Source organism: Pleurodeles waltl, chromosome 10, assembly GCF_031143425.1.
Source record: "Pleurodeles waltl isolate 20211129_DDA chromosome 10, aPleWal1.hap1.20221129, whole genome shotgun sequence".
Lineage (NCBI taxonomy): Eukaryota > Metazoa > Chordata > Amphibia > Caudata > Salamandridae > Pleurodeles > Pleurodeles waltl.
In genome coordinates, this window is record NC_090449.1 from 472,029,259 (window position 1) to 472,052,897 (window position 23,639).

A 23,639-nucleotide genomic window follows, 5' to 3' on the forward strand; every position below is an offset into this window, starting at 1 on the left:
TAGGATTGGTGTGTGATGATGTGAGGGACAGCCGTCGTAAAGGGGGCGGCTGCACTGTGACATGTCCTCAGGAAAGTACATACTCGTCCACTGCTGCACCCAAGAACCCTCTATAAATACTCAAGGGTGCCTGTGCCTATATTTATTTACTGCTGCACTCACATCTAAGGTGAGCAATACCATTATTTTATAAACGATTCGGTGCGTTTTAATAAGAGTTGCAATAAGTGTATCAATTGAGACGTACCCTACTATTGCCCAGTATCTCTGGTAGAGTCCACAAGTGCAAATCTTCTTTCATATAGTGGAAACGCTGAAAAGTCACCCCAGCCCCCCGATTCTGCGTTTGTCTATGAATCGGCTGTTTTAAATCACGCTACACTTGACGGAGAATGAGTCGGCTCTGACTCTGCGCCCTTGGGCTAAATTGTCAGTGGCTCTCTTCATCAACGGTCACTTAACAGACCTTTACCACCGTAAACATGTAAGATCTGTTTGGCTACTTCCCAAACCTGCCTGCCTTCCCTGACTGGGTTCAATGATCAGTGCTTCGGTTATTGAGTGGGAGTTAGCAGTCTGTCTGTATGATCGAACACTCCCTCAAGGTCGCCTGGAGCAATCCACCTGAACCCGCCTCCTTACTGTAGCCAACAATGCCAATCCCGTTCAAAGCAGCTCCTGGGGAGGTGACACTGAGACATTATGGGTGTATAAATGACTGGTGAGATAACGGAGAGGGGAGAAGAGACTGCTGGGTGTGCGAAGTGTGTGACAGAGAAGCAACAACTTCTCACCTGTGCAGAGGCTGCAGGCATACCCTCAAGATTCAGGTGAGTGGGTGTCATAGCCAGCCAAGGGACACAGCTCTGTGGGTTAACGGCCAGCTGGTGCGGTCTGTATGCAACCAGAAAGGATTGAACTCTGAGGAGGATTCAGCCTTTCCTACTGATTAATGTCGATAAAATGATCAGTCTTGGGAAAATTGGATGATACTTTCGTCTGCTATTTACACCCATTCAACCATGTGCGCGCATCATTGCCTTTATCTTAATCGTTGCACGCGTTTCACATATTTTACAGGTGTGTGGACTCATGGCAGAGTTCATACATGCATTTTCATAGAGTACAATGTTGAATACACCGAGAAAGTGAAATAAAGGGCGAAAACCTTAGTTGTGAATTGGTCAAAGCTCTGGTTTGACATTTTAAGTGTTACGGAATTGTTCTTCCTCGACCTTTGCTCGCTTGCTGTCATCTCTTTTAGGTAACAATTATGTACAAAATACGATATACCTTGGAAAGTCTTGAAGAAGGCACTCCCATGGATTAAGCAAACATGTGTCTGACGCATGTGTATTAAAGTGAATCTGAACCGTGTATACTATAAATGTGTGATGACTTGAGGCTGGCGCAGACTACTTTCCTTCACCTTGATGTTTGTTAAAGAGATATTTTCTGACACCAGTCAGCCCATTCTTTTTAAGGGCTTGCTCTTCGCTCACATTTTCGTTCTCTTCTGTGTTGTTTAGGGCAAACTCTGGCTGCCAACCATTGGGATGTCATTCCTGGAGGGGTGTAGAGGGTAGACCTAGCTGTCCAATTGACATTAAGAAGTACAAGGGGCTGTTAAAAGCCCACTTTTGCCCTATTACATCTTTGTAGGGGGCATCAGTTACCAGCAATCGCCTAATTCTTTGTGAGTGAAACAAATCACCAGCAATCTCCTCTTCTTTTAGAGGTGCCCTATTTAACAGGAGTCACCCCTCGTACACGTGGATTATTTTGCAGCGAAACTAAAGGACATAATCAAAGAGAAATGAAGCAGGAAGTTGATCTTACAGGATGTGGTTATGATCTGAAGTACTATACCAAGAAACCTAGACTCACTTTAGATGCTTACTATAAATATGGCGGGAAAACTACTGTAGTACCACCCCACACCGAAGTACCCATTATATTTTGTAACTTCCTTTACTGGCTGAATCGGATTTAGTCCAGACACATAAGGAGCACCTTAGTGATTTAGATATGCTCCTGGTAATGCAATCATATAAGATGGGTGGGTGTGATCGTAAACATGGACTTTCTTAGCCTTTTTAAACCTTAAATTGTGCAGTGGACGGACTGTGGATCTCTGTGCCCTATGAAAACAACAATAGTAGCTTAAGTAAAAGAGCTGAACAAGATATAAATAGGATATTACTTATCTTGGCCAGCTTAGATAGAGACATCTAAATAACAACGTCAGGAGGGGTGCATGCCAGACCTCAAAATGTTAGCCCTTCTTTACTTTCCTCGTTATGCCCCCGATTCCTCCACTGCCTTTACCTCCTTGGACTGCTCCAGAAACGTGGGCCTGAGGTTAAAGTGGTCGGGGACTGCACCAACAGTGTGACAACAGAGTCTTCTCTGAACCCAGGCCTAAACAGTGGTGGATAGGGTGTTCACCCGTTTGTAATTTTCACACACAGTCCGTAATATTAACTTTCGGTTTGTAATAATTTCCATAATGGATACCGCTTGTCTGTAATTTTTATGACTCTGGGTGACATCCAATGATGTGGCGTATTTTTTCCGCCAATTGTCGACAGAGCTTTGTGTGGAGAGCCTGTAAAGCTACCAAAGATTGCCTTGGAAACCATTAGCCAATCTGAGTGCTTGCTGCTCCACTGGAGGATGTTCTCATGAAAATAGCCTTAGGTTACTCAGCCTCGAGGTACTTGAGGAAGTGCAGGGCACGCTTTTGGTATGTTTCCAGTGTTCTGCACTTTTGGGAGAGCCATGCCATGTGTTTGCAGACACTCTCACTCCCAGAAGACCTGGCCCTCCGACCAAGTCAACCATGGGCACCATTTTCGGCTGCAATCAACTTTCTGAACTACTTTTGTTAGAGAGGTCATTTTATTACTTGCAGCTATATAAGTTAAAATCCTAATGTTGCACAGTGAGCTATTAACTTCCATCATAGAGCTGCATGCAAACTACAAGATATAGGTTAGAGCGTCAAGATTGTTTCCCCAGCCTTTCATTATCCTACTGTTGCAAAAATGGTTCAGTTGGATAGAAATCAACTATCGTTCTTAAAGAGAACCCCCAACCATGGAGTTACATTTTAAATTCTGAGTTTGTGCTTCTCCAGACCAAGCACTCTTAAACTATACAGCCTACCAGTATGGATGACATGTGGCTCCTACACCTTATGTAACATTTCTTATACACTTATTTACACATCTATGTTTGACTGCCTGTGTGTAATGCATGTGCACACTACATTGGTATGAGTGGCGCTATAAAACTAATTAATTGCATCTGTGAGAGAGTGGTAATGGACACTTGAGGGTCACTGTTAAAGGGTGGTAGTGAGGCAATCTGTGACACAAGTGGTAATTGGGGTGCCAGCAAACATTGTCGCACAGAGAGTCACCAGCCCTAAGGCCAGCCCTGCTCGCTGTGAGAAAGTAGCCTCTTTCTAGCATGGTTATCCCCATTTTTGGCCTCTTTGTCAGTGTGTTTTTACTATGTCACTGGGATCCTGCTAGTCAGGACCCCAGTGCTTATAGGTTGTGGCCTACTTGTCAGTCTGTTTCACTGTTTTTGTCACTGGAGTCCTGCTAACCAGAACTAAAGTGCGTATGCTCGCTCTGATTCCAAATTTGTACATTACATACTGGTAACCCAGTATTCCACTCTAAATTGGCATACTGGAACCCCCTTATAAGTCCCTAGTATATGGCACCTAGGTAATGAGGGTATTGGGGTTCCAGGCGATCCCTATGGGCTGCAGCATTTCTTTTGCCACCCATAAAGAGCTCATACCATAACTTCTTCAGGACTGACATTACAGCCTGAGTGAAATAGTGTAAGCACTATTTCACAGCCATTTTTACTGCACCACGTTACTTATAAGTCACCTATATGTCTAACCTTCAGACCCTGAAGGTTAGGTGCATAGTACCTGTGTGTGAAGGCACCCCTGCACTAACAGAGGTGCCCCCACGTAACTCAGGCCCAATTTCCCATACTTTGTGAGTGCGGGGATGCCATTATAAGTAGGTCAATACATACATGTAGCTTCACAATAGTAACTCCGAATATGGCCATGTGAGGTGTCTAACAACTGGGAATTGTACCCCCATACTGATTCTAGTATTGGGGGGACAATTTCATGCACACTAAAGGCTCCACCATGGACCCCCAGTACTGCCATACCAGCCTTCTGAGGTTTTCACTGCAGCCCCAGCTGCTGCCACCTCACAGAGAGGCTTCTGCCCTTTTGGGGCTTGAACAGCTCAATCCCGGGAAGGCAGCACAATGCATTTCATTTAGGAGAGGGGTGTTACACCCTTTCCCATTGGTAATAGGTGTTACAGGCATGGGAGGGGAATCCTAGAGCCTCTGTAAATGCTTTTGAAGGGCACAAATGGTGACCTCCTTGCATAATCCAGTCTACACAAGTTCACAGACCCCCAGTATCTGTTCTGGCATGAAACAGGACAAAGGAAAGGGGATTGAACACTCCCTGTCCATCACCACCCAGGGGTGGTGACCAGAGCTCCTTCAGAGTGTCCCTGGTTTTAGCCATCTTGGATTGCAAGGTGTGGGGACCCTCTGGAGACCTCTGAGTGGCCAGTGCCAGCAGGTGACGTCAGAGACCCCTCCTGGTAGGTGCATACCTGGGTAGGTAGCCAATACCCCTCTCAGGGCTATTTAGGGTCTCTCCTCTGGGTGTTTCCTCAGATTTGGTTTGCAAGATTCCTCCAGGGCTCCTCTTCATCCCCTTCAGCTTCTGACCATCAGATCAACCGCAGACTGCTCCAGGAACCACTGTAACTGCAACAAAGTATCCAGGAAGACTCCTGTGACCTGCCACTTCAGCTTCACCGAGCAATTGCAACAGTTTCCAAGGTGTGCACACTCTGAGGACTCCCTGTCTTCACCCTGCACCAGAAGAACCGAAGGAATCTCCCGTAGAGTGACGGACTCACTTTCCTGCTTCAGCAGGCACCTCTCTGCGATGACAACCGGTACTCTTGGTCTCCTCTACTGTGAACAAGCTTGATCTCTGGAACACAGGTGGTGGACTGGAATGACCCTGACTGTCCAAAGGTCCAGCTGTCCAAATTTGGTGGAGGTAAGAGCTTGCCTTCCTGTGTTGCGACAGTACCCCTGTGTACCAGGTCTTCTGCAGTTCCTTGGGCTTCTGTGTGCTTCTTTCAAAAAGTTCTTTGTGTACAGCATAGCCCAGGTCCCCAGCACTGCATCCTGCGATGCCCAGCTCTCTGAGTTGTTCTACGACGGCGTGGGATCCTCCAGTGTAGTGCTGTGACTACCGCACTTTGCAACTCCTTTGTCCCTGTGTTCTGGGACCCCCGTGGGTGCTGCCTGTTTTTTTGAGAGCTCTCTGAAGTGCCGAGAGCCCCCTCTGTCTCCCCAGTCTGAGTTGAGACCCCTGGGTCCCTCCTGGATCCAGGCAGCTCCTCTTTGATGCAAACCGCGTACTTGCATGAACCAAGGCTTGTTGGCGGAATCCAGTGACGTAAACAGCCTGCATCCAACAACTCAACGTAGAACATCTCTTGCACTCTTGCACCAAGCAGGAACAGCAGCTATCTTCTTTGGTGCATTTCTGTACTTCTCTTCCAACCGGAGAATCCACTTTTGCACCTTCCTCCAGGTGGGCAGGGGCTTCTGTTCTTCCTGGACTCTTCTTTGACTTTTGGACTTGGCCTCCTCTCTCCACAGGACTTCAGGTCCAGGAATCCATTGTTGGTTGCTTGCAGTCTTGCTTGGTTCTTGCATAATTCTTCATCATGACTTGTAGTGTGTTCTGAGGAAACTAGCTGCACGTTACTCCTGCTTTCCTGGGCTCTGGGGTGGGGTACTCTACTTACCTTTGGTGTTCTCTTAAACTCCCAGTGCCACTCTACACACCACACTTGCCTATGGGGGAGTTTGACATTCGCATTCCACTATTTTAGCATATGGTTTGTGTTGCCCATAGGCCTATGGAATATATTGTGCTATAGTCTGTTCAGTTATGTCCCCTGAGCTGAACAGACTACAACTGTATCTGCACACATTAAACAATTTGATATTCTCAGCCATTATAGCAAAGATTGCCTAAAATGAAGTCCTCTATGCAGGGATGTAGGTTGGTTGATACGGGTGTTGTGAGCTTCAGGTTTTCAGACAATTAGGCTGGCATATAATGTTAAAGTACGCTGACATGCAACATGCAGGAGAGGGGCCTAAGGGACAGTTGGAAAGGGAAAGTAATGTAAATGGATAGAAGAACTGAAAGAGTAAACTCAATATTTTGTGAAATAACCAACAGTTTTAAGGAGAGGGAGAGAGTATGTGTACATTTTTGTCTGTGTGTATTTAAACATTCCTGTTTAGGCATCTCACCATACCTGAGTGAAAGCACCTGTACCCAACTATTTTTCAGAAACACATTTATTAGGGGTTGTAACACCCCAAACACTCCACCTGAAGCTATGCCCCTGCGTCTACACAAATTAATGAAGATACAATTCAAGTATGAGTCTTGGCAGTGGTCGAGAGTGTTACGAACATGTAATTTTGATGTTAGGGGGGTTGTGGATGCAACCACTAGTAAAAGCTTTATCACAGCCCAGTCCAATATGGGGCAGGATTGTTTGCCTTAGATCCTAAGGTAAGCTGGGCTAGCTAGGAGAACAGCATGTGGTAAGAAATCATGAGTTTACCACCTTTACTATAATCCAGGCAGTCAGAATGGGAGGGCTTGGCTATTATGCACGTATTACGGTACTTATTCTCTATTGTTTAAGGAGTATGACAAAGTTTCAGCATTGTGTTGATATGAGCTATGGTGTTGTGCTGGGCAGACTCCACTTGAAAGCAGATCTGAGCAATAAAAGCATTTGTACACAAAATGGAACAATGTCACTTAGATGCGGCTCTCATTAACACACAAATTAAACTTATAGCTTTTCAAAAGTCATGCTTCAGAGACCGTGGTTTTATGGAGTTTCAGCAAAAACAACTGAAAGTAATATATTGTTTAATGTGTGTAGATGCTGCTGTAGTTTGTTCAGTCATGTCCCTGAGCTAATGGAGATCATTTTAAATCGTTTAATCTGTGCACACGCCGATGCACAGCTGCCAAGTTACCAGTCTGCTTGTGTGTGACTTTCCATGTTGCTGTGTTATAATATGTGACATTTCCTAGTCCATGTGTGACACTTTGGTGACACTTAGAAACAAACATAATCATTGTCCCAGTCTGAAAAATATCACACACCAGTAGTAAAAATGTCGCCCAGATGTCAAGTCAATGCCCTACAGCAGAGAACTTGCATAACAGCTTTGGGAATTATTCCAGCAGCCCAAATGACTTCACTGTTGACTCTCATAACATCAGGAATTCACTGCCAACAATCTATTCCTCAAAGCCATTGGCCACCATAACCTGCCCTGTAAAACTGAAGGCACAGCTCCCTTCTCAAAGGGCCCTATAGCTTGCCTTGCTCTGGTGTCATTAACAGCATCTGCATACTATGCATACTAGACAGATTATATTGTGGAAAACGAAATACTAAGCTAAACAGTGCTGTGGCATATTCCTGCTTTGGGGACCATCAATATGAAAATGTATGTCCCTCAAGTGCCTGAGAAATTCTTCATAACATCTTTGCAGAGAACTCAAGTTGTTCAAATGTGAACAATTAATTCACATCTCATTTCACCCTTGCATTTTTATACTTGTAGTCCCAAAAAGAGAAATGGCAGAACCACAACGGTAAGGTCAAAAACAAGACTCCTGTATGATATTAGTCAACTTGAGTGTTCTGCTTACAAAAGGAAGGCTTTATTGACAGCGCTTATTCAAATTGCTGATGCTTTTTTGGTTGAACTAGGTATTTTTTGAAAATATAAATCGAGTGCATGCACATAATTATGAAAAGCTAATCAAGCGTGCATACAATTGCCAATTCTGTTCTTTCTAGTGTACAGACCTAGCACATTTTTAATCCAATAGTGTTATGCATTCCAAATGACTATATTTGTAGAGCATTCCACAGTAGCTAATTACTTTGTTCTCACTCTCTTATTGTCTGCTGTTTCTGGCATGAATAAATCAGAAATATTCAATGTTTAGCTACCGATTGGCTTGTTTATCATGACTGATACCCCAATACGTCTGACGTTTCAATCTGCACTTCATTGCAAATGAGATTTGTAGTTTGACATTTGCAACCAGGCTTTGATTTTAAAATAGCTAATATTCAAAACTTCAGAAGTCTGTTTGTTCTGATAAAAAGTACAATTTCAAAATAAGTACTAAATCTAATATTGCTACTGTTTGTGAAATCGCGTACTAGCATTCATACTAAGGGTGCAAAATTCTCTGATAAGTGTCATTTACATCAGTGGTCAAATTTAGCTTGGTGTGCTTCACCACTTTTTAACTGCTTTTTCACCTAATGTAACCTAATATAAATGTATTTTAACTTGTACTTAAGTTAGTTCTCTATTTACTTACTTACATACTATTGTGCAACCTCCTCCGATGTGTTGCTGTGTCTGTAAAATGTTTTTTTTGTGCCAATTTTGTGCTGTGAATTTTTACCTTTTGTCGTCTATTTTTACACTCATCATCCTGAATTTGCACCCATGCCAGGTGGTCACCCTAGTGGTGGAGCAGGAAACATGTGCTGGATGACAGAGCTCTAGTGGGCAGTGGCAACAGCCCAGAAAGAGGCCAGTGCTGCCTGGTGAGTGAGGCGCTACAAAAGTCCTACAGGTGTAACCAGAGAAGAGAAGCGACCCTGAACACTGAGTGGTTGAAGTGTATTTGAAAAAAGTATGGGAACTGTGATGCTACATGAAGTGGGAGCAGCGTCAGTGATCATGGGGGCGGGGTCAACGGTGTGGCTAACAAAACAAAATATTCTGAAATGAAAAATAAATAAAAATGTTGTGACTCATTGGCAAATGCACTATAGTACATTATGAAACCTCTCTTAGTTAATGCACTGCATATAGAGGTCTGTGTGTAACCAGAAAGCCACATAATTAAATCTGGGTTGGTGCAATGGAGAGTAGTGGCTTGTGTATTTTTAGTGCAACAAGGTCATAGGCTGTGGCAGTCAGCACTGTGACTATGTAAGTCATCATTTTAAGCTTGCATAACACACAGTACAGCTCTAAGATATACTGCCTCAAAATGCGCAAAAAGATTTAAGATAAAGGCCCTCATTATGACATTGGCGGTAAATACCGCTTACCGCCATGCTGACTGCCGCCAACATGCCGCAGCGGATTACCGCTACCCATAATATGACACACACATAGCAATCCGTCACTATACAGCCACACACACAAGTCCGCCAGCCCAAAGGTCAATGATAAACTGGAGGTACCCAAACCCACACCGTTACGCCAACAGAACTACGCCCACAGCAATATGACCCAGGAATCACCTTAGCGGACATTCAATGGTGGAAAACCATTGGTGCTAGATACCGCCACGCTCAAAATACACACACACTCACAAAACAACACTACATTGGACAATTTGAATAACACAAACCTGACACCCATACACACACTACAATCGCACCACTATAAAACACACACCCACATTACCCACAACCCTTTAAAACTAAAAACAATTGCCACAAGAGAGATAGCAGGACCACAGACAAGACCACAGCCACACACCACCATCATCTATACACCATCCACGCACCTTACATCACACACCCCAACACATCACTCCCCACACCTTCACCCACACCACTCACACTACACTCATGGCACCAGAACGACACCCCAGGTTCTGAGAGGAGGAGCTAAGGGTCATGGTGGAGGAAATCATCCGGGTAGAGCCACAGCTATTCGGATCACAGGTGCAGCAGACATCCATTGCAAGGAAGATGGAGCTATGGCGGATAATCATGCACAGGGTCAACGCTGTGGGACAGCACCCCAGAACAAGGGATGACATCAGGAAGAGGTGGAACGACCTATGGGGGAAGGTGCGTTCCACAGGCAGCAAGACACCAACTCGCTGTACAGAGGTCTGGCCGTGGACCCCCACCTCCTCCCTCACAACTAACAACATGGGAGGAGAAAGTTTTGGCAATCATGCATCCTGAGGGCCTGGCAGGAGTAGGAGGAGGACTGGACTCTGGTAAGTCAAATCTCTATTACTATCACCCTCCTGCATGCCATCACTTACCTCCACCCTCACTCCCATCACTCCACCACCTCTCACACACCCCACCATCACAACCCATCCCTCCCAATACCAAGCCCTGCATGTAACACCAATGCACGGACCCCCATCACAGACCTGCATGAACAGCCATCACTAAAGCATGCACACTAGAGAGAATCACCTAGCTCACCAAATAACTACTCACACAAGGCAAAGCTGGCAGGGCAATGACAACCACAGAGGGCAACACACTCATGTCCAACATGTCACACGCAGAAACAATAACACTGCATTTACATCCCCATAGGTCCCCCACCCAACATCACCGGAGAGGAGGTGCTAGCAACATCCAGCCCCCCCGATGGAAGCCCACAGTGTTGACAGCAGCTCTGGACGCCTGGATGACCAACCTGGCCCATCAGGGACCTCGGACAGTCAGTTACCCAGGCACAGTCCAATACCACCACAGAGCCTCCCACTACAGGAAACACCACCACAGTACCCACCCAGCGGGCCCACACCTCTGTGCCCAGGACACGTCAATCAGCAGTGTGTCCACCACTACAGGGACCCCAGGCAACCCCACAAACACAGGACGATCAGGGGCCTGGGGTCAGCGCAGTGGGCACACGGTTCAGGGGACAGACGCACAGGACAACAGGGAAGCTGGGAGGACTGCTGTGTGACAAGGGGAGGACAGGCCCAGGGAAGCGACTCTCCAGGAGGCACTCACCAAGATCCTGGGAGCATACCACCATTCCCAGGAGACGATGGGACAGATACTAGACAAGTTGCAGGAGACCCAGCGGCTGCAGGAGGGACAGTATTTGGGGATCAGGGAGGAATTTAAAGACATAAACACCACCCTGCTCACCATTGCAGGGGTGCTGGCAGACATGGGCAACACCATGAGGGAGGCAGTGGCACACCATCGGGCCCCTGACACTAGCCAAACCACTGAACAGCCTTCCATCTCCACTGCCGCTAGTGGACAGGAGGCCCCACCACAGGACCAACAGGCCACCAGCACCCCTCCCCCTGCAGAAGGAGAACCACCCCATAAACGGTCCCTGCGATCCGGGCAGAAGCCAGAGACTATTGCCAAGACTCTCCTGATTGTCATCCTTGTAACCCACTTCACCCTGTCCACCTTGAACTGCCTTTGCTCCACTTTCTATGCCCCCTTGGACAATGCACTTGTGATCCACATAGACTGGACTCTATCCTGGACATTCCTCCCCCATCACCCCTTCCCACTGCACATCCCCCTCTACGTATTGGCACTTAAATAAACACCATTTGAATAAATACAAGTATGGAGTCTGCCAAATGATTGAACTATGTATTTGTTTAACAAGCATTAAACACTACAGTACAACTGTACAGTAATATATACATAGGAATGACCTGTAGTTGGCTGCAGTCAACACACCAGGAGCGATAGTGGGGCACAAATATCTGAAAATAGAGATGCCAAAGGGTACAGTAAGTGGCCATAGAAGTGGGAAAATCAGCCTGCCAGTGACAATGTCAAACACAAAACTGTCAATGAAAAGTGAAGTTACGGGGTCTTACCTGTGTGTCATTAGAAGTATTGTTGTATTAGTGCACTTTTGTTGTCCTCATCCTCTGCCTCCTCACCTTCACTGACCACAGGATCCACTGCTGCCACACGGCCATCTCCAGCCTCATCCTTCAGCAGAAAAGGCACATGGCGACGTAAGGCAAGGTTGTGCAACATACAGTATGCCACGATGATCTGGCAGACCTTCTTGGGTGAGTACTACAGGGAGCCACCTGTTAGATGGAGGCAACGAAACCTTGCATTGAGGAGCCGAATGCGCTCTCTATGATTCTTCTTGTTCGCCCATGTGCTTCATTGTAACGTTCCTCTGCCCTTGTCCTAGGATTCCTCACAGGGGTCAGTAGCCATGAGAAGTTGGGGTAACCGGAGTCACCTGAAAATATCGAGGGACAACTGTTAGCCACACACTAACCCTTAGGGCCCACACCATGCTCATACACCAACACCAACTGGGTGGGAACCAGGGCTCACCTATTAACCACACCTGGGGCCTCTGGAGCTGAGCCATCACATAAGGGATGCTGCCATTCCTCAGGATAAAGGCATCATGAACAGACCCAGGATACTTTGCATTGACATGGGAGATGTACTGGTCCGCCAGACACACTATCTGCACATTCATGGAGTGAAAGCTCTTTTGATTTCTGAACACCTTTTCATTTCTCCAGGGGGGACAAATGCAATATGTGTACCATCAATAGCCCCAATAATTTGGGGGATACGTCCCATTGCATAGAAATCAGCTTTCACTGTGGCCAAATCCTCCACCTGGGGGAAAACGATGTAGCTGCACATGTGTTTGATCAGGGCAGACAACACTCTGGTCAGCACTATTGAGAACACTGGCTGAGACATTCCTGCTCCCAAGCCCACTGTCACTTGGAAGGAGCTAGTTGCCAGGAAATGGAGCACTGACAGGACTTGCACAAGAGGGGGGATCCCGGTGGGCTGATGGAAAGCAGAGATTAGGTCAGGCTCCAATTGGGCACACAGCTCTGTGACTGTGGCCCTATCCAGTCTATAGGTGAGGAAAATTGCCTGTCCTCCATTGTTGCCAAGTCCACCAGGGGCCTGTACATGGGGGAACGTCTCCATCGCCTATTCATCTGCAGCGGTTGCAATCTAGGGGGCAAAACGGTGAGCAGCTGGTCAGTATTCCATATTTACAAACACTACACTGCATTGCATGTTGTGACTGTATCTGTATATTGTTGGATAGGCCCAAATGGTGCCTATGTATACTGCGATACTTTTAGGTGTCATGGCCTGCCCCCGCCCTGAAATGGCATCCACCTGTCCTGCATGGAGAGACATGTGGAAATGAGGTAATTCCGCTGACGTTGTGCGCCACTGGGGGAGGCGGTTGAGAACCGCTGTGCAACTCCTCATTGGATACCATTGGGCCCTATGAGTCAGAGTGGCCAATGATGATGTAAGCCGGCGGTGACGGTATGCACCGTCGCGGACGTGACTGCCATTTTCTATCTGTTCACTCACTTGGTACTTGACCTTCAACAGGAGATGACCTACATTGCAAGTGCTGCTGTGACCTGTGTCTGGAACCGACCATGGCTCATGTCATTGGGGAAAGGGCCCCTGCCTTCACTGCTTCGGGTTGAAGAGATTGGTGGATGGGGTCCTACCCCAGTTCCCAATGCTGTATGGGCCTCCAGACCAACAGGTGAGTACACTGTAAGCACGATGCATGGGTCATGAATGCATGGAGTGCTGTGTGTGAGGGCCTCGTGTGGGGGGGTGGTGGAAAGGCCCTGGGCAGCATGTTGCATGTATGGTGGGCGATGTCTGTGCATAAAGGGATGTGAGGGCTATGGTGGGCCATGAGAGTAACAGGCAGGACGGTCTGACTGATACCTTTTCCTATGTGTATCTCTCTGCAGGTCAGCGGCCATCAAAAAAGGGTATATGGTGTGCCATTGCCAAGGATGTGTTGACCCTGGGGGTCTATGGCAGGGGAAGCACCCACGGTCGGAAACGGTAGGAGGACCTGAGACGCTGGGCACGGAAGACGGCGGAGGCCCAGCTGGGGATGGCCTCCCAATGAGGAATGGGTGCCCGTCGAACACTGACCCCCCCTGATGGCCCGCATACTGGCAGTGGCCTATCCGGAGCTTGATGGGCGATTGGGGGCATCACAGCAGCCACAAGGGGGTGAGTAGAGGGCCCCAATATTCCACTTGCGCGGGGCGGGTGGCTTCCGGGTGGGGGATGTGGGCCTGTGGGTGCCCCTAGGCCAGGCCGGACATCGCAGGGTAGGTCCCATGTTGGGCAGGATCCGATGTACACCTCCTCCAACCAAGTTAGTAGGCATCCACTACTGGGCAGGGGTCTGTGGGTCTCAGGTATGCTGCAAATGACATTAGGTATCCCTGTCCATGGGCTGGTGACTAGCATTGTGACTGTTAGTGCGTTGCCTAGTGCGTAGGGCTGTTTCCTGCGTGTGTGTGTCGTGTACACCAATGGCGGTGTTGTTGCCGCCATTGACCAAGGATATCCTTTGTCTCTCCCCCCCTTTGTGTTTAGTCACCCTGTCCTTATGTGCATGAGCATCATCTGGCGGAGGAGTACAGCCACCGGCGCCGGGGAGAGCTGCATCCCACAGGGCCCAGGAGGCCAAGTCCACCAATGGTGAGGGCACCAGTGGGACGTAGGGCGTGGGGAACACACCAACAGAGACAGGGGACAGTTCTGACAATGATACCACCTCCGATGGAAGCTCCCTGGTGGTGGCGGACACCTCTGTGCCCACCCCAACTACAGGTATAGCCGCCAAACCCATTCCAGCACCACCCTCCTAGCAGCCCCTCACCGTGTTTCCCGTGCCCGCTCACCCAGAAGGGTGGGCATCTCCTTCGTCCCAGGCACCTCAGGCCCTGCCCAGTTAGTCCTGCTGCCCTGAGTGAGGAGGCTATTGACCTCCTGCGATCCATCTCTGTTGGGCAGTCAACCATTGTGACTGCCATCTAGGGGCTGGCAGCCCATTTGCAACAAACAAATGCATTCCTGGAGGGCATTCCCTCTGGCATTGCCCCTCACTGGCAGCGCCACCCCCACATCCATGTACACATCTCCTGTGTCCTCTCCTGATGTGTCTGTGCCCCTCCTCCCAAAGTACACAAACGCAAGCACTCAGACACCCAAAAGCCATCCACCTCACAACAGCATCCAGCCCATGCACCCGCCCCAAAATGAGCAGACAGACACCTCCTATAACCACTTCATCTTCCTCCACTCCCAAACCTTCACCGTCTTCCCCCCCATGACCCTAAGAAGCTTTTTCTCTCCACCGTTGACCTCTTCTCTACCACCCCCCGTCCTTCATGTTGGGCCAGGGTGGTCAGAACCCAGGCAAGCACCTCAGCCACCCAGTCCACAGCCACAGTAGTGTCGACAGCTACTGCAGGTGGGAGAGGATCCCGGGCACCAGGCAGCAACAGTGAAAGGGTGTCTACACCAGCAGCATCTAGGATGGGCAAGGAGGTACCACCAGCTGCGACAGGGAAGGGCAAGGAGGCACCACCAGCTGCAACAGGAAAGGGCAAGGAGGCACCACCAGCAGCGTCTAGGAAGAGCAAGGAGGCACCACCAGCTGCGACAGGGAAGGGCAAGGAGAAATCCCTGGCTGCTGACAGGAAGGGCAAGGGGCCTGCACCAGCAGGCAAGAAGGACAGGAGGCCTGGTGCTGGGACTCATTTGGAGCCCCCAACACCAACCATGGTGGTTCAGCCGTCTGAGGCTGCAAGGGAAGGGCTGAAGCCTCCCTCCACCACTGCCAGCACCGCCACCAGGACCGCCACCAGCACTGCCACCAGCACAACTGCCAGCAGCAGCATCAATCAATGAATCAGTCATTTGTAGAGCGCGCTACTCACCCGCTAGGGTCTCATGGTGCTGAGGGGGGAGGCGGGGAGGTGCTACAGCTCCAACAGCTAGGTCTTGCAGCATTTCCTGAAGGTCAGCAGGTCCTGGGACTGTCGTAGGTGGACGGGGAGGGAGTTCCAGGTCTTGGCGGTGAGGTGGGAGAAAGGTCTGCCACCGGCTGTAGTTCGGTGGATGTGAGGAACGGTGGCGAGGGCGGAGTTGATGGTTGGGAGTGTAGAAGGTGAGTCACTTGTTGAGGTAAGCAGGGCCAGTGTTGTAGAGTGCTTTGTGAGCGTGGATGAGGAGCTTGAAGGTGATCCTCTTGTTGATGGGGAGCCAGTGTAGATCTCTCAGGTGGGCTTAGATGTGGTTGCGGCGTGGGATGTTGAGGATAAGGCGTGCAGAGGCGTTCTGTATACGTTGCAGTTTTTTCTGGAGCTTGGCCGTGGTTCCCGCGTAGAGAGCGTTGCCGTAGTCCCGTCTGCTGCTGACGAGGGCCTGTGTGACCGTCCTTCTGGTTTTGGTGGGGATCCACCTGAAGATCTTTTGGAGCATGCTGAGGGTGTTGAAGCAGGAAGATGAGACAGCATTGACTTGTTGGGTGATGGTGAGCGATGAGTCCAGGATGAATACTAGGTTGCGTGCGTGGTTGGTGGGCATCAGTGCGGTTTCTAGTTCAGCCGGCCACCAGGAGTTGTCCCAGGCAGAGAGGTTGGAGCCGAGGATGAGGATCTCCATCTTGTATGAGTTCAGTTTCAGGTGGCTGCTCTCCATCCATCTGGCGATGGCTTTTATTCCGTTGTGGAGGTTGGTTTTGGCAGTGGCAGGGTCCTTGGTGAGTGAGAGGATCATCTGGTGTCATTGGAGTAGGAGATGATGTTAAGGTTGTGGGATCGGATGATGTTGGTGAGCGGTGCCATGTAGATGTTGAAAAGGGTCGGGCTGAGTGAGGATCCTTGGGGAACGCTGCTGATGGTTTTGGTGGCTTCAGAAAGGAAGGGAGGGAGGCGGACTCTTTAGGTTCTGCCGGAGAGGAAGGATGTGATCCAGTCCAGGGCTTTGTGGTGGATCCCTGCGTCTTGGAGGAGTGTGCGAAGGGTATGGTGGCAGGCGGTGTCGAAGGCAGCCGACAGGTCTAAAAGGATAAGGGCTGCAGTTTCTCCTTTGCCAGGCATGGTCCTGATGTCGTCAGTCGTGGCGATGAGGGCAGTCTCTGTGCTTTTTTTGCTACAGAAACCGGAATGAGAAGTGTCCAGTGTGTTGTTGTCTTCAAGGTAGCGGGTCAATTGGCCGTTGACGATCTTCTCAATGACCTTCGCCGGGAAGGGGAGGAGGGAGATGGACCGGTAGTTCTTGAGATCTCTTGGGTCTGCTTTGGGTTTCTTTAGCAGAGCGTTGACTTCGGCGTGCTTCTAGCTTTCCGGGAAGGTGGCGGTCTCAAAGGAGCTGTTGACAATCATACAGCATTGGGGGGTGATGATGGACCTTGCTTTGTTGAAGACATGGTGTGGGCAGGGGTCGGAGGGTGAGCCGGAGTGGATGGTGCTCATGGTTTTGATGGTGTCCTCCTCGTTGATATGGGTCCAGGAGAGCATGAGGTTGGTGTGGCTGGGGACTGGTGAGTCGGGGTTTGTGGTGACAGCGGCTGTCATGGGGGTCGAGGTGTTGAAGCTGTCGTGAATGTCTGTGCTCTTGTGGTGAAAGAAGGTGGAGAGGGAGTCGCAGAGGTCTTGCGAAGGTGGGGTGTCGTTGGAGCAGGACCAGGGGTTGGCGAGTTCCTTAATGATGTTGAAGAGCTCTTTGCTGTCGTGAGCATTGTTGTAGATGCGTTCCTTATAAAGGGATCTCCTAGTGGTCCGGATGAGCTGGTGGTGCTTGCGGATGGCATTCTTGAGGGCGGTGTCGTTGCTCTCTGTTAGTTTGTGGCCCCACTTCTCCCAGAGTTTTCGGCACTCCCGCTTGGAGGCCTGAAGGTCCGTGGTGAACCAGATGGCCTTGGTGCTGGTGCATCTGTTGGAAGGTTCCTTGATTGGGGCGAGGGTATCAGCGCAGTCGCCTATCAATTGTCTGAGGTTGAGAGCAGCTGTGTTGGGGGTAGGTGGTGATGGGTGGTGGGGCTTGGGCGAGGGTGGAGATCAGTTGGTCTTCTGCGATCTTGTTCCAGCTGTGGCGGGGAATCTGTTGTGGGTGGTGGTGCGTTGTGGGTTTCTTGAAGGTGAAGAAGCCGTCGGAGGCTGCAGGGGATGGGCTGGAGCCCCCCTAACCACTGCCAGCACTGCCACCAGCGCTGCCACCAGCACCAGTGCCAGCAGCAGCAGCCCTAGAGGGCAGCCGTCCGAGGTTGCAGGGGATGGGCTGGAGCCTCCCCCCACCACTGCCAGCCCCGACACCAGCACCACCACTGCCACCACTGAGCAGCCGTCACCGCCGGCGGACAGTGTGTAGTCCTGTATCCATGGGCTGTTGAGCGTCCTTGTCCCTGCAAATCCTGTGGGTCTGACACCCAGGTGAGAAACTGTGACCTTGCACTCTACAAGATCTGCATCACAGGGCACAATGGGGGTTATTCTAACTTTGGAGGAGTGTTAATCCGTCCCAAAAGTGACGGTAAAGTGACGGATATACCACCAGCCGTATTACGAGTTCCATAGGATATAATGGACTCGTAATACGGCTGGTGGTAAATCCGTCACTTTTCCGTCACTTTTGGGACGGATTAACACCTCCTCCAAAGTTAGAATAACCCCCAATGTCTCCTACAGAACCAGTGGAAGAAGCCATCCACTCACCCCATCCTCCCCAGGATGAAGCCATCCACTCACCCCATCCTCACCAGGATGAAGCACACTGGGCGTAATGCCTTCAACAGAACCAGTGGAAGAAGGCATCCCCTCACCCCATCCTTTCCAGGATGAAGCACACTGGGCACAATGCCCCCTCCAGAACCAGTGGAAGAAGCCATCCACTAGAGAGACTGTGACCTTGCACTCCCCAGGACCAAGCAGTGGGCAAACCACCCACTTGAGAGACTGTGGCCTTGCACTCCCCAGGACCAAGCAGTGGGCAAACCACCCACTTGAGAGACTGTGGCCTTGCACTCTCCAGGACAACGCAGAGGGCATGTAGCCCCCTCCAGGACCAGTCGTGTTGTACCATCTTCCGGCTGAGGTGCCCCCCCCATTCCCCATCCCCCTGAGGTGCCTGTGTATTTTTGACTGGATGCCCCTGCAGTGTTCTCTCTGTGTTGTTGCAGGAGTGAGGTGGGGCCTTAGCCTATGTGTTGTGGCCCACGGACATTTAGGACTGGGCAGTGTCCCTCCATTTGTAAATATGTATGTACGTTTGTATTTTGATACACTTATTCATGTTATTTTATCGTATTACACTCACTTTTATCTATTTGTGTTGTCCTTGCATTATTCCTGAGGGGTACGGAGGGAATATGTAATGTTAGTGCATCTGGATGTGTGCATGGTGTTGGGGGTGGAAGTGTTGCGTGTTGCATGTGTGTGTCACTCTCTTTTTCCTCCCCCTCCCTTGTGTGCTATGCGGCAGTACTAACCATGGTCATCTTTGCTGTTCATAATGCAGCAGAAGGTAGACGAGCATCCGAAATATGTGCAGCGCGGGCTCCATGGCTTCGTGGATGTTCCCTGAGTCTCCACAGGTGAGTCCTTTGACTTCTGAGCTCTGTTTCCGCCATGCTTTTGATGTCATTGGTACCGCCCCGGAAAAGGTGGAGGATAAGCCGGCCATAATAGTGTGGGCGGTACATTGTCTTCCGCCTGGCTGTTGGTGGTTACCACCGTGGTGCTTGTTGATTCCGCCATGACAGTCGATGTGTTAAAGTGGCTGTCTGTCTGAGCAGTTTCTGCCGTGGTCAAAATTCCATTTTGGTTACCGACGTCCTGTTGAATGTATTACCACGATTTAACACTGACCGCTAGGGTTGTAATGAGGGCCAAAGTGTGTTTCCAAAACACAGATTCTAGTAATACCCAGACTGTAGGTAATGCAAGCACGCACTTTACAGCTCAGTTGTTAACTCTTTGCTCTACCACTCAAAAAGAATAAATCTTTATCATCAGAAAAGCTTCAATCAATTAAAGCCAGTACCAGCTCCAAGCATCCTATACATTTGCAGGTTATACTTTGTATTTGCAGATTAGCTCATAGCACACATTTGCACTTATTCTATTGGGTGTGCGGTGTACAGTCTGACGGTGTATGGGTGCCTGCTGCCCCCACTCAATCAGCTGTGAGCAGGGCCTATCATTAGATTTCCTAGCATGGAATATGCTTGGAGAAAACCACATTGTGAGACATGCTGCCCATGCCAACTTACACCAATAGAGTGCTGCACTATCTCTTTAATAATGAGCAAGGCCTGGGGAAAATTGCCCCATCTTACCCCCACCTTTCTGACAGCAGTGATTGACAGTGAGAGAGCCATCTATTAGAGTGGTGGTATGGCCTGCCTAAGAAGATTGGAAATTTTGAGAAAGCTTGGGGATTGGGCAGCAGGATGGCCAAGCAGTTGTCCTGAGCGTGAGCTCCCAGCCTGGTTTCACCATCCTAAGTTATTCTGCCCCCTTGGCGACCCTACAGACCCTTCCCTAGCTGTGAGGGAAATATGAGAGTTGCTTTATTTGTTCTTCTGACACATCTCCGCCTCCAGAGTGAGATGGTATGCTGTGAGGGCTTACAGCACACCTACAAGTATGTCAGTCAGGATGTGACTCGGTCCCTGAGCCTGTTGGAGCTGCCGGCCGCTCAAGAGTGGGGGATAAGACACCGCTGCAGGGGACAGCTGCCTCCTGAATGTCCAATTAAGCCCAAAGACTGGGTTGGTGACCACCTGGAATAGTCTGTGGCAGTGTGAAGGAGGGGGGGACTTTGGCCTTACCCCGGGATCCAACACTTATCACTGGAGCTGAGCAGGAAGGGAGAGAACCTTTCCTGTGGAATTGGTCCCGCACCTTAAACTGTGCTTTGTATCGTCTCTGCAGTGGAGTAACACTGCAGGGACAATCATCTGGGCCGCGGCAGAGCAGCAGTGACGAAGAAGACATTGGCACCCTCACCCATTGAGCCTTCTACATCTCACTGCTGCTAAGCTGAGATGGAAGCTGTGAGAAAGTTGTCTCTTTCTAGCATTGTTACCTCCATTTTTGGCCTGTTTGTGAGTGTGTGTCAGTGTGTTTTTACTGTCTCACTGCAATCCTGCTGACCGGGCCCCAGAGCTCATAGTTAAAACCCCAATTTGTTAGTGTGTTTTGCCTGTCTCACTGGGATCCTGCTAGCCAGGACCCCAGAGCTCATAGTTGTGGCCTATGTGTGTGTTGTCAGTAGCGCTTAACTGTGTAACCGAAGTTCTGCTAACCAGAACTCCAGTGCTTATGATCTCTTTGCTTCCAAATTAGTCACTATAGTTTAGTGACTTCATAGTTCAATTCCAATTGGCACACTGAACCCCCCCTTATAAGTCCCTAGTATATGGTACTCAGGTACCCAGGGCATTGGGGTTCCAGGAGATCCTTATGGGCTGTAGCATTTCTTTTGCCACCCATAAGGAGCTCAGACAAACATTTCTTAAGGACTGCATCTGCAGCCTGAGTGAAGTAGTGCAGGCACTATTTCACAGCCATTTTCACTGCACTCAAGTAACTTATAAGTCACCTATAAGTGAAGCCTAGGTGCAAAGTTACTAAGTGCTAGGGCACCCTTGCACTAGCAAAGGTGCCCCCACACTGTCCAGGACCAATTCCCCGGACATCGTGAGTGGGGGGATACCATTACACGCGTGCACTACATATAGGAAAATACCTTTATGTAGCTCCACAATGGTAACTCCAAATATGACCATGTAAGGTGTCTAAGATCATGGAATTGTCCCCCCATTCCAAATCTGGTATTAGAGGGCCAATCCCATGCATCCTGGGGGCTCCGCCATGACCCCCAGTACTGCCAAACCAGCTCTCTGTGGCTGGCACTGCAGCCACAGCTGCTGCCACCTGACAGACAGGTTTCTGCCCTCCTGGGGTTTGAGCAGCTCAGTCCCAGGAAGGCAGAAGAATGCATTTCCTTTGGAAGGAGGATGTTACGCCCTCTTCCTTTGGAAATAGGAGTTACAGGCATGGGAGGGGTAGCCTCCCAGAGCCTCTGGAAATGCTTTGAAGGGCACAGAAGGTGCCGTCCTTGCATAAGCCAGTCTACACTGGTTCAGGGACCCCCAGTCCCTGCTCTGGCACGAAACTGGACAAAGGGAAGGGGAGTGGTCACTCCCCTGTCCATCACCACCCCAGGGGTGGTGCCCAGAGCTCCTCCAGTATGTCCCTGGCATTAGTGATCTTATTTTCCAAGGTTTGGGGACACTCTGGAGATCTCTGAGTGGCCAGTGCCTGCAGGTGACGTCAGAGACCCCTCCTGATAGGTGCATACCTGGGTAGGTAGCCAACCCCCCTCTCAGGGCTATTTGGGGCTCTCCTGTGGGTTCCAGAGACATTCCTCACTGTTTTAAGGATGTAATTGCCTGTACCTTACGGGAACATACCTGGCAGACACTCACCCTGCTCTAACTCACTGTATGACACAGGCAAATACAAGGCACCTAAAGGTGCAGAGCAAACAAAAATTTATCCTCTCACTGCCCCTGGGGCTGAAGGTGGCCACTGGCAGAGGACACTGAAAAACCGTGAGGCTCACCAGAACCCACGTGGGCCCAGATCCTGGTGGCAATTGAGGTTTCAAGTTCAGTGATCCAAGCAAAGATTGAGGCCGTGGCAATAGATGTAAATCTACAGCGGACAGATTTGCTTAAGGTGGCATCAAGCAAAAGTGAACAACAGATGTCCAAAATGCAGAAAGAATTGCTCGAGTTGAAATAGCTAGACTTGAATCCTGCGCACAACTGAGCAGAGGATGCAGAGGGGCTTTCTCGCAGGTGCAATCTCAGGTTGGTGGGGTTTCCCAAGGGAGCTGAGGGGGGTGCCTTAGAGACATTCCTGGAGGACTAGATTAGAACGGGACGCCAAAATGTGAAACTGTCACAGCTCTTTGTAGTGAACTGTGCACATAGGCTCCTCTGGTGGTCCCCCAAGAACCATCATATCTAAGACCCTTAACTATAGACTCCATGACTTCATCCTTCAGGAAGTGTGCCTGACTGGGGACCCCTCATTTGAGAATTCCACCATTAATATATATTCCCGACTGCACTAGTACAGTTTAACTACAAAGGCAGACTACACTAGTACAGTTTAACTATAAAGGCAATCTTTTAGTGGTGTCAAAGAAAGCTGAATGTGATAGACTCACATATGTACAGTTTTACCCCGCAAAACTAAAAGTGCTACACTAGGGTCTTTTACACTTTTTCACCCGGCTGGAGGATGCTTAGGATTGGTGGGATTTTAGAAAAGTGATTATATTCCCACCCCAGTGCCACCCAGCACAGTTGCAGAGTCTTGGCAAAACAAACAGAAAACACAAGCCTCCAAAAGGAAAAGCAGATAGAGATGATGCACAGAATATGGGACACGGTGGTGTGCCATTATGGAGCTTTGGACTTGGAGCAGCAATGTCAGGACAGAGAGGCCACCATGGCACTAATGGAGTTGGTCACCTCCGCTGACTTCTCTAGGTCTGGTTCAGAGGTGGCAAATGACACCCAATGCTCAGAACTGGGCAATGATCTATCTTAGCAGGTGGCACCACTGGAGATGCTGATAGACCGCTACCACAGCAAACCAATAGTGAGGTGCCATGATACAGAACCTCCGTAGTTTGTGAGCAGGTCACAGCAATCAGTACATTGTATATAGCTCTACTGCCCTACCAGATGAGGGGTTAACTACTCAACTAGCAGTTGGGACTCCACTGAGAAGTAATGCCATAGAAGCAGAGAAGCAGGGCACCCTGAGGCTGCATCATTGACCGGATTGATAACCTGGCCCCTTCCTTCCTTTT

The 23,639-nt window shown here is 49.5% G+C and overlaps 1 protein-coding gene across 1 annotated transcript in view; it reads left to right on the forward strand.

Moving 5' to 3' along the window:
• The first annotated feature begins 667 nt into the window (after window positions 1–667).
• Window positions 668–23,639, forward strand: part of AOC1 (amine oxidase copper containing 1) — a 353,649-nt gene continuing 330,677 nt past the window's right edge. Inside the window, exon 1 of the mRNA XM_069210758.1 lies at window positions 668–830. The gene's annotated coding sequence lies outside the window, so the exon portion shown is untranslated. The remainder of the gene's footprint in view (window positions 831–23,639) is intronic.